General features: G+C 38.9%; 1 pseudogene; it reads right to left on the bottom strand.

The window, feature by feature from the left end:
• Positions 1–1181: 1181 nt before the first annotated feature.
• On the bottom strand, positions 1182–1278 carry LOC130040945 (uncharacterized; annotated as a pseudogene).
• Between the last annotated feature and the right edge of the window lie 4826 nt (positions 1279–6104).

Below are 6104 nucleotides of genomic sequence, written 5' to 3'. Positions count from 1 at the left end.
GATATTTTGACCATCATTTCAATTTCCTTGGTAGTGATAGGTTCAAGTATTCCAAATCTTCTTGGTTCAGCCTTGGGAGGTAATTGGAATCCATTATTTTATCAATTTATTCAAGATTCTCTCATTTCCTGCTGCAAAGATTCTCAAAATAATCTCTGATGATCCTATGGATTTCTGTAGTTTCTATTAGGATACCCCCCTTTGCATTTCTGATTCGATTTATTAGAATTCTTTCTGTTTCTTTGAGAGGCTTCTAGAGGTTTATTGATCTTGTTAATTTTCTCAAATAACAAGCTTTTGCTTTTATTGGTCTTCTGGATTGTATTTTGGGATTCTAGCTCATTGATTTCTACTACAAATTTTATTATTTCCTTGCTCCAGCCTAGTTTGCACTCCTTTTGTTGGTCATTTTCCAAAATCTTGAGCTCTAATTTATTCATGTAGGCCCTTTCTTTCTTCCTGATGAATTCTGGCAGAGCTATAGTCTTTCCTCTTAACACTGCTTTTGCTGTGTCCCACAAGTTCTGCTAGCTCGCGTCCTCATTCTCATTTGTTTCTGGAACCTTTTTATTTCCTCTTTGATTTCTTCTCTAAGCCAACGGTTGTTCATTACTTCCCTTAAATACAATATTTCCTTGCTGAGATTTAGTCTGTATGATCTATTGAGAAGTGACAAAGTAGTGTTGAAATCTCCACCTAGTACTGTTTTGCTATCAATGTTTTTTTAAAGTCTATTAGAAGTTGTTTTTAAGTATTTTGCTGGTCTGTCATTGAGCATCTACATTGAGGAGGGTGAGTTCTTTCTGATGTAAAGATCCCATGATCGTGAAGAATGACATTCACTGTCTCTTATAACCTTTAGCCTGAAGTCCACGTGGTCTGATACTAGTATGGCTACTCCAGCTTTGTGGAGGTGTTCTTTTCTTGAAGACTTGTTTTCCAGCCTTTTACTTTTAGCCCATGGTTGCTTTGATTGCTCAGATGTGTTTCTTGCAGGCATCAGAATGTTGGGTTCAGTTTTCTAATTCATCTTCCTATTCTGTGCCTCTGAATTGGCACATTTAGTCCATAGACATTGAGAGAGATTGTTGTTATGGGGATTTGTGCTATCTTTATGTAGAATTTTTGTACTTGTGGGGATTGCCTTAGCTTAAAGTAGCCGTGTTAGTTCTTCTTGCAACAAAAATATGGAGCTCTTTACAAGTTTGCATGTCGTCTCTGTGCAAGGACCATGATAATCTCTGTATCATTTCAATTTTAGTATATGTGTATCCAAACCTAGTAGGAGTTAATTTTTCTCTTCTGATTACTTTGAGTGTTGTCCTTACTTATCCTATGGCAGAGAGTGGTACCTAATCAAGGAAAGTATTTCAAAGCAGCTTGATAGATTTAGAACTTTAATGTCCCAGAAAGAAAAATATGGTTTTTACCATATTATCTTTTACCATAATCAAGGCATCAGTTTTACAAAATAATTCTTTTAGAAGATGTTATATGAGTCCTGTTTAATGCACTTCCCTGAAACCTTCATTAAGACCATTAAACTAGAGCCTTTTGCTGTTCTCACCTCAGTCCCGCGTACATCTCCAGGAAAAGGTGGATGGTGTTGTCTGCACTTTGACCACCTTGAATGTAAGTAGGATTTTTCTCCTGAAGGAAGAGGTGAGGAGCATATTGATGATTTCATTCCACATTATTATAAGTTCAACTTGAACGGAAGTTGAGACTCATGAGGCTCCTGTAAAGGACAGAAAAAAGGGTCTCAGTGAAGTTTAATGGCCAACACAAATTAACATCACAGATGACTCAAAGCAGCCTGTGTTCTTCTTTGTGTATAGTGAGTTTCATACCTAATGATAGTGATTCTTAGCCATGACACACGGGCAAAACAGACCTATAATTAAAAATCTAGTTCTCTGAGCAGAGTGGGGTTTCTTAGGTGATTGAACAAGTGTGCAGTAATTTATTACTAAGCACATACGTAGTTTGAATGATGTGTACTTTTTGATCTAAACTTAATTCCAAATATGTCTAAAATGAGAGTCTCCTGACCCCGCACCTGGCTTTCTTCACCGGGGTCCCTTGGAGGGGGTGTGTTGAGTTTCCCTCACCGCGCCGAGCAGAGCCCTGGCACCTGAAGACCTCTGCAACCAGCCATAGGTACGCTTTAGACCACTCTCCCCAAGCTTGAAGGAGCCTCATGCATGAACGAATCTGACAGAGGAACCCAGGTGTGCGCAACCGGGGGATGAGATCTCCAAGGCTGGTCAGATCAAGACTGGGCCCCCTCCAACCAGATCCCCCATCTCCTAGTAGCTAAGTGTTACAACCACGAACTGCCCCTGGAGCCATGTAATCCCATCAATGGCCAAGATACAGAGACTGGATATTGTTGATAAGACAACAACAATTATTGTCCAGTTCTCACTCTGAGAGAACCTGGTAGGCATCTGCGAGTATCTTGCCCTTGTGTTTACCAGTCATTTACACTTCTTTCAATACAGATTATATGATCATGGTTTATGCTTATTTTTCTATTGAAGTTTAATAGCTAAATACTGATTTTTTAACAGCACTAATTTATTAAAAACATTCATCCTTGGCCTATCATATTAATTGCCAGTATTTGTTGGTTTTGCTTGTTTTTTGATTACTTAAATTGGTTTTGATCCTTTTCTTTCAGGTTGAAAAATTTTGACACAAATGAGTATATGTTTTTCTTTATCTTCTACAGTTTTAAACTGAGAACAACTGTTTGTTTTGTACAAATAAGATACCTGTGCATTTACTATTTCTTCACTTTTATTTACATTTTAACACATCTCGATTCATCTACAAATTATCCTAGTAAGTGTTCTCATATTGAAAGAAACCACCAATTTTTTCAATCATAGCACTGTAGCACTGTCCTCCCGCGGTTCATCCATTTGCTCGAGCGGGAACCAGTAACATCTTACAACAAATAGTGACACTTGTTGTCACTGGCTTTAGCCTATCGAATACGTCATGGGTAGCTTGCCAGGCTCTTGCTATGTGGACGAGATATTCTGGGTAGCTTGCCGGGCAGAGGAATCGGAATCAGGATTGGCCTCCTGCAAGGCAAATGCCCAACCCGCTGTGCTGTAAACGTTATCTAAAATATACTAGTAATAACAAATGTTGTTTCTTTAACAGTGCAATATAAACAATTATTAGGTAATTTTCATGATTTGTTAATGAAATAGCTAAGCTCTTGAGTATAATGGGAGTATTTTTCTAACACAAGAGTCTGACGACGATGAAACTGTTATAACCGTCTTGTAGAATTCCATCTCCCTAGCCTGCTTCATTCTACCCCACTATCTATCCAATCCGGTCTTCTTCTGGGATTCTGACCTCCTGATTGGCTAGCCTCTACCTTTCACCTGCCTACTTTATGACATCATTCTCCCACCAAACCAACCACCAACTGGTAGAATCTTGGGGGTCCCATGTAGTTGCTTGTAAATAAATTTGAATCATCATGGCAAGTGACGAGTGATCAATGACCAATCACCAGTGAGCAGTCGTCTCTACTGAAGACTTGCGGTCTTAAGCCGCTTCAGTGTTCAGACGTACTCTCGTACCGTCTCCTCTTCTCGTCTACCTTTCATCGGTATTTCCTCTTCTCTGACCATGTCAGGTAAGGAATAATACTTTTCAAAGCTTTTCATTAGATTTATCATCCCTAAACTTACCAGTCAAGGAAAAACAGCACGTAGTAATGAAAGAAAGTATTCAAGTAGAATTTGATAAGCCTCATTTTAGCTTGACTTTGACATTTGCTGTGTGATTTTAGACACTGGCTTACTTTCTCTCACATACAAAGTGTTTTTCCTCATTGATTACATTCTATTTTAGACATACTTAGGAGCTCAAATACACAAACACACATACACACACGCATATATATATATGGGTCGATTCTCTGTGTTTCTTTTTCCTTTTAATAGTGAATTTTACATGATATTCACTGAAAACAAGTAAATCAGAGAAAGTATTTTTACAGAAACAGAAAATATAGATGCTGTGAAAAACTGTTAATATATACTAGCATGTGTTCTCTGTAATGGTCTCTCCACTTGTATTTATACATCAGTATTTTGAATATAGTGATATTACAAAGTAATAATCATTGATCTTTGAGTTTTCTATTTAAACCAGGTAATAAGAAAATATGGGGCATGGGGAAGGTGTGGAGTGCTGAGCGTTAGGGAGGCAAGCCCTCTAAGGTAAGCAAGTTTGGGATCACTTTCATAAAACATTGACCAATCGACACCAAGACAATATGAGGGAGAAAAAAATAGGAAAGAAAGAAAGAAAGAAGGATAGAAAGAAAGAAAGAAAGAAAGAAAGAAAGAAAGAAAGAAAGAAAGAAGAATAGGGACTTCGATTATCAAGGAAGGGGAAAACGTTTGGACATAAAGTTGAAGAGAACCAAAGACTTAACATCAAAAAAGAAAGAATATATATGAAATATGCTGAGAATAATCCACTGAGAGCAAGTCAAAGAATTTTACTTCAATAAATGTCACGACTAGAAAATATACTATGCCTTCAATAGGTTACCAGTAGGAAAAGCTCTTTATCAGAAAGCCATCCTTGCTGGATTTTTTCCTTATTATTTCTTAGAACACAGTACTTGGTACTTGACAATTTGGAGTATAAACACGCTTAATAAATGATGCTCCCCATAAGTAGCTAATAGTGCTTATCTAGGGCGGTGGAAGACACAGAATCTTCAATGTTTTTTATTATGTTCTGGTTTTTAAGTTCATGTATGCATTGCCTGTTAAAATAAAAAAAATGGTATATTCTAACTTGAATCAGGAGATTTGATTCATCTGTGTGGTCAGTAGATTCCAGGTTAAAGCTGCTTGTCATCTTTACAAATATTATTTCATGTGATTTTTTCTTCCTAACATGAGAGTAGTTTGATAATAGTCAACTTTTGTTTTTAGATCCTAAGAGGAAAGAGAAAAGTCAAGTCTCACATGACAAATTACACATTTTTGTCATATTTCTGAATTCTGAGTTTTCCTACATAAAGATATTTTATGGGATTTTGGTGCGCATTTATTAAACATTGAGAAGAAAGTTTTCCTGTTTGATAAAGATAATTCTAATCTAGGCATTGGAAGTAAATTTGCAATATTTTGTCATCACTTTTTAAATGGTCTTTTCTGTTTCTTCTGTGATCAAGTTAAATCCTCTGCTATGTTTAACACATGTTGTTTGCTGGTTAATATTCAAAGGTACTGATGAGTATAATTTTTTGTAATTTCGAAGTTTCTTTCTGTATTTTACTCATTTAAAACATTTCTTGTCTGGGAGAAGGGAGGGAGGAGAGCGAGGATCCCCAGCGACCCCAAACCCCAGCGCGCGTCCAGATCCGGAGCAGCGCACCCGGCAGCACACCGGCCCCTCCCATCCAGGTGGGTTGGAGGACCCGAGCGGAGCCCCGCCCCTGAACCCTGACGCGTGGCCCGCGGAGCGAGCCCAGCCGGAGAAGGGAGGGAGGAGAGCGAGGATCCCTAGCGACCCCAAGCCCCAGCGCGCGTCCAGATCCGGAGCAGCGCGTCCGGCAGCACACCGGCCCCTCCCATCCAGGTATATCACTCACTTCAATCAACTTGGACCTGCATCCTTTCATCCTTTTCATCAACTTGTTACCTAATACCAAACAAAAGTTCTCACCTCTTCTACTACAGTTCAACAAAAACCCACTCGCCTACTCCATTTCCAACAAAAGTTCAGTTCGAAAACAGCTATACAAGTTCAGTAGTAAATAGTAACGCCTCCAAAAGTTTCACTCAATGTCAGTTATAAAACAAAGAATAACGCCTGATTGAGAAGAAGGTCAGACTCAGAAAGGTAAAGAGGCGCATCTAGCAGCAACAAAGCTGGACGGCTCCTGGCAGCCTCTCCTCACTCAACTAGAACAGTAGCAGCGAGTGTGACGGACCAAACCACACTGGTCACAATGGTAAAGCAACGCAAAAGCCCACCAAACTTTCTTATTCACGAGGCTAGCCCAGACGACACCAACAGTACTATAGCGATAGACAACCTCTCTGACAAGGAAT

The sequence above is a fragment of the Sorex fumeus genome, unplaced genomic scaffold, assembly GCF_029834395.1.
Source record: "Sorex fumeus unplaced genomic scaffold, SorFum_2.1 ptg000095l, whole genome shotgun sequence".
Taxonomy (NCBI): domain Eukaryota; kingdom Metazoa; phylum Chordata; class Mammalia; order Eulipotyphla; family Soricidae; genus Sorex; species Sorex fumeus.
Note: the sequence above shows the minus strand (reverse complement) of the source record. Positions and strands in the feature narration are given on the sequence as shown.